Raw genomic sequence first — 12190 nt, 5'->3', positions numbered from 1 at the left:
ACTAAAATCATCATCAGGAAGAAGAAGAAAGCGTGCTTTGGTGCGCGTACTGTGTGTACTCTGGGAGATAAATTAATGCCTGTACCGTACGTGCGTGCTCGCATGTGTGTTGTTTAATTGTTCAACGCATTTTGTGCTAATATAATATTATTAGTTAATTGTTTATGTTCAATGCAAGGATGTTGAGAGTTGATTGATGGCGTGACGTGATATATATTGAACAGTTCCGTGGTCAATTATGCAGGCGGCGCACGACAAAATCGTCTCTTAATTAGACTGCAGGTGCATGACGACGGCGGCGAAAATTATTAGTGGATACTAGTATTGTGTAGTCTGGAACCTAATACTCTTTCTAAATGCCTCTTTCACTCTACTACGGAGCAGACAAATCGGGAGCCAGAAGTTAGGAGACCACCAAAATGACTTGGACTTTGACCAGTTTCCGTCTTATTTTGAAATCCTTTTTCCATTCCATTTAGATAATTTGAACTTATTGTAGTACCCTCAGCTCTATATGGGACGGGCAGAAGACCATTTTGCATGGGACTTAGCTTGGCTAAGCAGGAGAGCAAAATGGTCTTCCTGTGAATATGTTTGGATCCATCCAACTAGGAACAACTCTAAGAGCTTCTTTATATTTTTTATATTGATATGAATAATATTTTGGTTAAGAAAACCCACCAACAACCTTGTTCAGTTTAATCTCCAAATATAATTACTCACTTCATTCCAAATTATAAGTTATTCTAATATTTTTGAAGAGTCAAAGCATTTATATTTATTCTAATAATACTTATTCTATATCATAAATGCTATTATTTTGTTATATAAATTTCATCAAACTTGATATACTTTGTCTCTCCAAAAGTTAGAATGACATAATTTAGAATGGAGGGAGTACCATTTTATATTTATTCTCCAAAATACGCACACAAGAAGCTGTTAGAAGGTGGGAAAAATATTTCAAATGACTCTCAAAACGAGGATTTAGAAAGTGTGTTTAACAAAGACTCTTGTAGATGCTCTAATAGTTAGGTGCTAAAAATTGTTGAGGTGGATCTTAATGGACACGGCTAATATTAGCATGGCATCTAGGTAACAACTTTCACGCTAGCTATCTATTAATTATCTCGACACAATTAATCATTTGTAAAAATACACTTTTTTCCTCCCACCTAACTTTATCTATTTGCCTCTCCAATAATAGTATATAAGAAAAAGAAAACACATTTTATACAAAACTACCCATGGATCCACCTTTTAGGTGATGGATCCCAATGACATCTGGCTAATAATTAATCAGCTAGCAACTCCAACAGTTTTGCAAATTTTGTTTGGCAAATTTTGTTATTTGCCAACTCCCAAAACGATATGGGGAGGGAATAAAAAGGACATCTCCAAGTGTTTGGCAATTTCGACTTGGCAAAAACAAAATTTTGCTAGTTCTGAAGATCAACGAAGAATCATCAAGTTGTCGGCTTGCTATAAAAGCACAGACATGCAGAATGCCAAGCCTATTCTAGGTGTGCATAAATGCCAAAAAAGGAGAAGAATTTGCCAACTTGCTATAAATGCCAAACCCAATTGTCAAACTGTTGGATAGAAGATTTTGAGAGTTTTGGCAAAAAACAAAAATACCAAACCTATTTGCAAAACTGTTGGAGTTGCTCTAACTAATATCAGTTGTGACCTTTTAGCTTATACAATTACTCCTCCATTCCAAAAAAAATGCAATCCTCTGTATGAACCAAGATAAATTTTCTCAAGTTAACTAATCTTATAGAAAATAATATCAATATTTCTGTCTCTAAGGCCTTGTTTAGTTCGTGAAGAAAAAAATTTTGCGACACTGTAGCACTTTCGTTGTTTGTGGTAATTATTGTCCAACCATGGACTAAGTAGACTCAAAAGATTCGTCTCGTCAATTTCGACCAAACTGTGTAATTAGTTTTTATTTTCGTATATATTTAATATTCCATGTATGCGTCTAAAGATTTGATGTGACGGAGAATCTTGAAAAATTTTAGATTTTTGGGTGGAAGTAAACAAGGCCTAAACAGATTTACTATGAAAATATATATTCTATAATTAATCTACTAATACTTATTTAATGTAAATAATTCTTATAGATTTATCAACATAAGATAGGCCCTAAAATCCAGGCCCTATCATATGTTTCGCACAGGGGCCTCCAATTTATAGGCACAGCCCGATCATATCCAATCTCCTGTATACAGTAGTTTAGGAGATGAACATGCTGCAAACAGATCTCCTATCTCATATTCTATACCTATTTTTTGAGAGATGTTCTAAAAGAAGCACTATCTCTTCTAAATAAAGGAGACAACACTCTCTGCTCTATCCCAAGTTTTAGGCAATCTGCTGCAGCGGTACTCTTCTGTATCTTACTATAGGGTACTCTCTTAAAATAACTTAAAGCGAGTTTAGCTGGAGGGAGTAAAGTTTAACAGGTAGTATTCATTTGTTAATATAGCAATGAGTGTCCAATTACGAACTAATTAAGCTTAAAAATCATCTCACAAATTATTTCTCTAGTTCTGTTTGTAGTTTCGTAAATAATTTATATTTAAAACTTTCTATATGTGTCCAAATATTTGATGTGATAAGATTTAAAGTCTAACACACTTAGAACCAAATGAGCCCCATAGGAGATCTCATGGAGATGCTCTGACATATTAAGAGGAAACATACCAGCAAGCTTTTGTGTCAGCTCAAAATTTGTTTTGTTGACCCGGCCGCTGCGCCGATGATCCCAGCGGAAACAAGGAAACGCTAACAAACTATGCATGCCTTTTGTTTCCCGTAGACGTGGCCTGGTTTAGTTTCAAAAGATTTTCAAGATTTCTTATCACATATGTATGTATGAAACATTAAATATAGAGCCGATCATCCTAGCGGAAACAAGGAAACGCTAACAAACTATGCATGCTTTTTGTTTCCCGTAGACGTGGCCTGCTTTAGTTTCAAAAGATCTACGTGGCCTGGTTTAGTTTCAAAAGATTTTCAAGATTTCTTATCACATGTATGTATAAAACATTAAATATAGATAATAAAAACTAATTGTATAGTTTACCTGTAATTTATAAGATAAATCTTTTGAGCATAATTAGTTTGTGATTAGATAATAATTATCAAATACAAATGAAAGTGTTACATTAGCCAGACAAAAAAATCGTGAACATAAGGAGACCTAACCGAGAGTGCAGGAGAAAGTGCCGTGTGCACATAAGCAGCGGCGATAAATGATATCATGCGAGAGATGGAGGCAGCTGGACGACACGGGTTTTGTGCTCCTCAGGCTGCTCGTGTCATCAAGTGAGTACGTGCTTGGCAGCCGTTGCCCGTTGCCTTGCCAATCGAGCCACCGGATTTTGCTCAATGCGGTGTCAATCATACGAGGCGAAGTGTGATGCACATGCAGTGTTTCTTTAGCCTGTTTGTTGGTTTAAAAAGTCATGACTGAAATTATTGTTGGCTAATTTACATTGCTGCATGTTTGGGCATTAGCACCAGTCGAGAAAGTCGGGAAGGGCCTGTTGCCCCGGTTCCCGAGCCGGTGCTGCCCTTCCGGGACTAAAGGCCCACCCTTTAGTCCCAGTTCAGGGCACCGGTGCTAAAGCCCTCTCTTTAAAACTGGTTGGTATACCAACCAGTTTTAAAAGGTTCTGCCATGGCTGCCATGTAGCAGGACTCTTTAACACCCAAGAAAAATTCTCAAGCTTCAAGATGAAAGAAGATGAAAATGTGTCGGAAATGTTCCATCTGCTGCAAGTCATTGTGAATGAGCTCAAGGCACTTGGAGAAGAAGTGAAATATAGTCAATTCTCTATAAAGTTCTTGAGAAGCTTGCCCAAAAGATTTGACACATTGATCACCGTGCTAGTCAAGCCAACACTTAGTGAATCAACTCCCCAACAAGTTTTTCAAGAGGTGATGACCGACGATGACAAGATGATGAAAAGGAAGAGTTGATCAAGAAGAAGAAGGAAGATGAAAAGAAGGATGATGAGAAGAAGAAGAGTGTGGCATTCAAGGCCTCTACATCCAAGGGCAAAGCCAAGCAAAAATCATCAAGTGAAGGTGATGCAAGCTCTTGTGATAGTGATGACGATGAGGAAATGGCTCTTCTTGTCAAGAGATTTGGCAAGTTTATGAAGAAGAAGAGCTATCGGGCAAGAAGGAAGAAGAGGTCCTCCAAGAAGAATGACCATGCCATGAAGTGCTTTAGATGCCATAGCAAAGATCATCTCATTGCCAAGTGTCCCTATGATAGTGATGATGAAGATGCTATCAAGAAGGAAAGAAAAAAGTAAAAGAAGAAGCAAGAAAAGAAGGAAGGCTCGAACAAGAAAAAGGGTGATTGCCATGTTACAACTTGGGATAGTGATGACTCCTCAAGTGATGATGAAAGCACCAAGAAGAAGGGGCATACTAGCATTGCAATTCAAGGAAAGAGCTCCATCTTTGACACTCCATCATGCTTCATGGATAAGGCCACTAAGGTATCATCCGATGATGAGAGTAACCATGTTAGTGATAGTGATAGTGATGATGATGAACCCACTAAAGATGAACTAATCACTATGCTAGAAGATTGCACTCATCACTATAAATAAACTAGAAGGGAGTGCAAGGCCTTGCTTAAGGATAAGAAAACCCTTACGCAAGAACTTGATGAGCTTAGAACATCTTATGAGAGTCTAAAGGAAGACCATAAGAATCTTCAAAAGGCTCACACTAAGCTTGAATAAGCTCATTCCTCTCTAGTTAACAGATGTGAAAATGAGCCAACTAAAATTGAAAAAGCTAAAACTTGCAACATAGGCATAACATGTGATATCTTAAGTAAGCCTATTATTGTTGCTTCTACTAACCCTTCATGTAGCACATCTACATCATCCTCATCTAGTAGTGATGGTTTCACTTGTGACTCCACACTAAGATTGAAAATGAAATTCTCAAGGAGGTAAAAGAGCTCAATCACACCTTAGCAAAGGCTTATGGTGGCGAGGACCGCTTGCTTATGTGCTTGGGTAGCCAAAGAGCTTCTCTCTACAAAGAGGTATTGGGCTATAACCTTAAGAAAGGCAAGGTCGCCTTTGCTCCTCACAAGACACGTTTTATGAAGAACAATAGCCGGTATTACAAAGCTTGCAAGCAAGTTGGTTACCTAGAGCAACAAGGTATGAACAAGAAATCCAAAGCTAACGTATCATCAATTAAGCTTAATTCCTTCTATGTGCTTACCAAGGATACAAAAGGTGTTCATGCTAAGTTCATTGGTGCACCATGGATGGGCTTAAAGAAGAAAGCCATTTGGATACCAAAGAGCTTAGTTGCTAACCTTGGAGGGCCCAATCAAGTTTGGGTACCTAAAAAGAATTGATCTTGTCTTGTAGGTCAATTATAAAGCCAAAGGAAGGCATTGGGTGCTTGATAGTGGGTGCACTCAACATATGACCGGAGAGTCTTGCATGTTCAAATCAATTTATACTAGTTAAAATGGTAGCTTTGATTCTATCACTTTCGGCAACAACAAGAAAGGCAAGGTCAAAGGGCTTGGTAAAATTGCTATCTCAAATGACATGAGCATATCAAATGTGTTGCTAGTTGAAAGCCTAGATTTCAATCTCTTGTTAATTGCACAACTTTGTGACCTTGGATTTAAGTGCATTTTTGGTAGTGATGATGTTGAGGTGGTTAGTGTTGATGGATCAAATTTGATATTCAAAGAATTTAGACATGGTATCTTATACTTGGTTGATTTCAATGACAATAAAACTCAATTGACATCATGCTTGCTTAGCAAATCAAGTTTGGGTTGGTTGTGGCATAGAAGGCTTGGTCATGTTGGAATGAAACAATTGAACAAACTATTGAGCATGACTTAGAGGCTTGAAGGATGTCACTTTTGAGAAGGATAAACCATGTAGTGCTTGTCAAGCCGGAAAGCATGTTGGAAATGCACATCCTAAGAAAAGTGAAATGAGCACATCAAAGGCATTTGAGCTATTGCACATGGATTTATTTGGGCCGACAACATACACTAGCATTGGTGGCAACAAGTATGACTTTGTGATAGTTGATGACTACACTAGATACACTTGGGTGTTCTTCCTCTATGACAAGAGTGATGTTTGTGATCTATTCAAGTCTTCTGTCAAGAGGGTACAAAATTAGTTTGAAACTACTATCAAGAAGATTAGAAGTGACAATTGTAGTGAGTTCAAGAACCCAAGAATTGAGGATTTGTGTGATGATCTTCGCATTGGACATCAACTCTCTCCAACATACACTCCTCAATCCAATGGTGTGGTTGAAAGAAAAAATAGAACCTTGATTGATATGGCTAGGTCAATGTTTAGTGAATACAATGTTAGCCATTCATTTTGGAGTGAAGTTATCAACACGGCTTGCTATTGTAGCAACCGTCTCTATTGCCATGAGAAGGTTAGGAAGACACCATATGAACTATTGAATGAAAGAAAGCCCAACATTGCATACTTTAGAGTGTTTGGTTGTAAATGCTACATTCTCAAGAAAGGCACTAGATTGAGCAAGTTTGAGAAGAAATGTGATGAAGGTTCTTACTTGGTTATTCCACCACAAGCAAGACATATAGAGTTTGGAACTTGGCAAGTGGCACACTGGAAGAAGTCTATGATGTTGAGTTTGGTGAAACCGAGGGATCTCAAAATGAAGCTCAAAATCTTGATGATGTGAGAGGAGATCAACTAGCAAATGCAATGAATAACATGGATGTAGGTGACATAAGGCTGAGGCAAGTTGATGATGATAGTGATATTCACATGATCAATCAAGAAGTGCAAATTGATACAAATCAAGCTAGTACTAGTGGCTCTCATAATGACGATCAAAATCAAAGTCAAGAAAATGGAAGCAATCAACTCGCAATACTCTAACCTACAAGCATAGCAAGGGATCATCCATTGGATCAAGTCATTGGTGGTATTCAAACTGGTGTACAAACTAGATCAGGACTAGCATCCTTTTGTGAGCACTATTCATTTATCTCATTTGAAGAACCAAAGAGAATAGAAGATGCATTAAAAGATTCCGATTGGGTAAATGCCATACATGAAGAGTTAAACAACTTCACTAGAAATCAAGTTTGGGAGCTTGTTGAGAGGCCAAAGAACTACAATGTGATTGGCACCAAGTGGGTCTTTAGAAACAAGCAAGATCAAGATGGCATAGTTGTGAGAAATAAAGCAAGATTGGTTGCACAAGGCTACACTCAAGTTGAAGGTCTTGATTTTGGAGAAACATATGCACCGATTGCAAGATTGGAGGCAATTAGAATATTATTAGCCTATGCTTGTGCCCACAACATCAAGCTCTATCAAATAGATGTGAAGAGTGCATTTCTAAATAGATACATAAATGAGTTGGTTTATGTTGAGCAACCTCCCGGTTTTGAAGATGACAAGAAACCCAACCATGTTTACAAGCTCAAGAAGGCTTTGTATGGTTTGAAGCAAGCACCTAGATCATAGTATGAGAGATTAAGAGATTTTCTTCTCTTTAAAGGGTTCAAGATGGGAAAGGTTGACAATACCCTCTTCACTAAGAAGTTAGGCAATGACTTGTTTGTGTTGCAAATCTATGTTGATGAATCATCTTTAGATCAACCAATCAAGACTTTTGTGAAGAGTTTGGAAGAATGATGGCAAATGAGTTTGAGATGTCCATGATAGGAGAGCTTAGTTACTTCCTTGGACTTCAAATCAAGCAAATAAAGAATGACACTTTTGTAAGTCAAGGAAAGTACATCAAGGACATGATCAAGAAGTTTGAGTTGCAAGAAGCTAAGCCAATGAGCACACCTGTGGGAACAAATGATCAACTTGGTAGTGATGCAAGTGGAAACATGGTATATCAAAGGTTATATCGTTCTATGATTGGAAGTTTGCTCTATGTCACCGCATCAAGGCCGGATGTGATGTTTAGTGTGTGCAAATGCGCAAGATACCAAGCTTCACCTAGGGAGAGTCACTTGAAGGCAACCAATAGGATATTGAGGTATCTTAAAGGGACTCATGATGTTGGATTATGGTATCCAAAGGGGTCCAATTTTGAGTTAATTGGATATTCAGACTCCGACTATGGTGGATGCAAGATTGATAGAATGAGCACAAGTGGTACTTGTCAATTGCTAGGAAGGTCTCTAGTTTCATGATCATCAAAGAAACAAAATATTGTTGCACTTTAAATCGCTGAAGCCGAATATATTAGTGCCGGTAGTTGTTGTGCACAATTACTTTGGATGAAAGCCACCTTGAATGACTTTGGAATCAAATTCAAGAATATGCCTTTGCTATGTGACAGTGAGAGTGCAATCAAGATGACACAAAATCCGGTTCAATATTCAAGAACCAAGCACATTGACATAAGGCACCATTTCATAAGAGACCATCAACGAAAGGGTGATATTTGCATTGAAAGCATTGGCACCGAAGATCAACTAGCCGACATCTTCACAAAGCCACTTGATGAGAAGAGATTTTGCAAGTTGAGAAATGAATTGAACATACTTGACTTCTCCAACTTGAGATGAGTGCACTCCTATATTTCTATATGACATGACTCTCCTCCAACAGAGCAAGGTAAAGTTGGTTGACATAGCATTCATACTTTGCTAAGGACATGATTAGAACATATAGACATGTTTGCATGACAATAGGCTCATTCATGAAAATCAAAAGGACTGGATGTATGTATGGTACCACTATTGCTCCTATGATTGATTGATCTAGTGGTAGCATACGACATGTTTGTGAGTTTGCAAGCCTAGTGTTGAATCTAGAATATGAGCTTATGATGTGTAATTCAACATGGTCAAGATAACCCTTATACTTCATGAGGTGTGAAAAAGCTTGTCCTTGGATCAAACCAAATTACATATTCTAGGCAAGTGATCTAGATTGAACCACAATTTAACCCTCACATTGATTGACTTAATTCTCACTAAAATTTAAACCTTTGTGGTCATTGATGACGAAGGGGGAGAGAAACAAAGATAAGTCCTAAGTGGGGAGAAAATATAAGTGCTTAAAGGGAAGAGAAAACCTTTTGAAAATGGAAAGGGATAAATTAAAACTTAATAGGGGGAGCAAGCTCATAAACCATTTGTTGCATTTGAATGTGCATTAACATAATGAGGTGTTGCATTGCAAGTTTAAATTCACTACTCTTGTTTGATTAGTGCTTGCAAGAAATAAGAACTTGAATGATGTTTTGAATTCTAGCATAGAGTATTATTTACATGTGGTATCTAGATATATAATATGATCTCACGAGGCATCTTGAGTTTTTGATGTATGTCTAGCTACATTGGTGCTAAGGATGGTATATTGGCAACTCCGATTGGTATCACGCTTCAAAGGTCCATTCTATATACCTTAGCATCATTTTGGTAGTAATAAATCTCCCAAATTTCTAATCCATGCATATGTGCAAGCTTAAACCAAACTCATGGAAGCTCCCTAGCCCTAGTGCACATCCGCTCGATCAATAACATATTAGAGCCTATTTATAACATGCAAGTATTCCGATAGAGGCACACACAGTGCCAAAAGTCCATAACGACATACACTGTGGCATTAGAACATGTGTTACTAATAATAATTTCCCATATATAATCTATATACCTAATATTAAACAGGCAAAATTTCTTTTCACCTATTTTTTCGTTTGGCCCTTCTTTAACTAACTTTGCGAACTAGAGACCACTACTATTTTATTACATTAATATATGGGGTTTCTTAAGGTAACTTGAATAGGAATCCTAATCCAAGTAGACTCCTTCTGTCATACGATGCTTTTTGGCTAGTATAGCGTGATCGAATAGGAAGCCTACTTGAAATAGAAATATAAAAAATAAATAAAGTAGAAAGTAAGCAAATATAAATTTGACAAACCTATTTTTTTATGATCACGGGAATTGATCTAGCTTTTGTGGCTAGTTCCACGCTTGTTAATTAAGAGAAAAAAATTCTTCATCTTCTGCCATCCATCTAATTCGACTCCAACAATTTTTCCGTTTGTATTGAGGCTACATGGATGATTTTTTGAGTGTTAACTTATGTCGTCCTTTTTTTCATCTGGGCAAAATCTTAAACGACTCACGTTCGATTTACTTTCTCACCAGGCCATTTTTCAATCGAACTCATGTTCATTTTACTCTCGCGTTGTTGTTTTCCATCAAGGCTGACTTTTTATTTCATTGCTTACGGTCATACATCCCAATTTTTAATTTTAGTTTTTCATGATTTTTTGAACCATTTTTATCCCGTTCCACCAAAAATAATAAGTGTAAAAAATAAAGACCTTGACTCTTTCCTAAGAAGTAAAGATTCTTATCACTAAGTTAGTGATGATGTATTTTTATCCGATTAGGAATAAAACTTCTCATAGTGAAACTTGGTTCAGTCGATGGTCCAACGACTTCTCAAACAGCGAGTTAAGGTCTTACGATATTTGTTCTCCAATCCAGCCTAAAGAAATTTATCTCTGCAGCACAATATCCAAAATAGTCACCACATATAAAGAAAGACCAATTCTTGATTCGATAAATAGCTAACTTGATACAAGTTAGAACAACTCGCATGTAGCGATGATACAGAGTCATATTATTATACTTATTGGCAGAGGCGGAGTCAACAACTTTGATTAGGGGGTCTAGACAAACATAATGACACATCATATGTGTGATAAATATGTAAACAGTGTTCATAGCAAAAATAATCACAACATTATGATAAAATATGAGTTAAGTATGATGTATTGTATTATTAATAAGGGTATTTAATTTTTTCCCTGTTTTTTGTGGGGGTGGGCATGACCCCTGCTAGCCCCTGGCTCTGCCTCTGCGTAATGGTTCCTATTACAACTCACAACACACGAGTAAATTTACTAGTAACTATTAAAAAAACATATACATACATAACGTTTTTGCAGCCACCACCATGTGGAATGTGATCGTTTTGCACTGGAGTCGTCGCCCAAAACTGCATGGTCGATCACCTTTGCTACAGACGCCGATAATCGCATTATCAGTGCAACAATCGAGAGCCTGAATGCATGCACACAATAATTACCTATCTGACTACATGAAGTTTTTTGTTATAAAATTGATGTTCTACCATTTTAAACTCACCAACATATGCTAGCTATGCGAACAAGAGGCCGAAGAATATATAAAACACACCTAGAGTTATTCTTCTCGAATATGTAAAAAGTTTATACACGTAGAATTGTAGATTTGCTAAAAGTTGCAGATGATGATGACTTACTCAGTACGTCTGAATGACCATTCATTAGCGAATCAGGGACGGCTCGATTAGTACGATGTGAACACGGTTTCTCCGGGATGGACGAACCGCAACAACCGGTCGCCATCGCCAAGGACAGATTACCGGATCGGAGCGAGCAGAACCTAGGACCGACCGACGTTTACAAAAATTCCTTGAGAGGGCGTACGATGCCATGACCTCAGCTCAGCTCAGCTGAACGAGGACGAAGGCCTTGGCCTTGTTTAGTTCGCAAAAATTTTCAAGATTTCCCGTCACATCGAATCTTTGGTCGCATGCATGGAGCATTAAATATAGACGAAAATAAAAACTAACTGCACAGTTTATCTGTAATTTGTGAGATGAATCTTTTGAGCCTAGTTACTCCGTGATTGGACAATGTTTGTCAAATAAAAACGAAATGCTACAGTAGCTGAAAACAAAAAATTTTGCCAACTAAACAAGGCCCTTGTTTAGTTCACCTCAAAAAGCAAAAAGTTTTCAAGATTCCTCGTCACATTAAATCTTGTGGCACATGCATGAAGCATTAAATATAGACGAAAGTAAAAACTAATTACATAGTTTAGCTGGAAATCGCGAGACGAATCTTTTGATCCTAGTTAGTCCATAATTAAATAATATTTGTCACAAACAAACGAAAGTGCTACCGTACCGAAATCCGAAATCTTTTCAGAACTAAACAAGGCCGAAGCCAAAGTAGCATGCAGTCCTTTTGTCGCTAATCCCTACTACGCCGCCTTCTCCCGTCGCAATGGCATAGGCCTTGTTTAACCAAAAAGTTTTCAAAATTCTCTATCACATCGAATCTTGTGGCACATGCATGAAACATTAAATAT

Source organism: Sorghum bicolor, chromosome 4 (assembly GCF_000003195.3).
Source record: "Sorghum bicolor cultivar BTx623 chromosome 4, Sorghum_bicolor_NCBIv3, whole genome shotgun sequence".
Classification (NCBI taxonomy): Eukaryota; Viridiplantae; Streptophyta; class Magnoliopsida; order Poales; family Poaceae; genus Sorghum; species Sorghum bicolor.
This window is presented reverse-complemented; position numbering follows the sequence as displayed.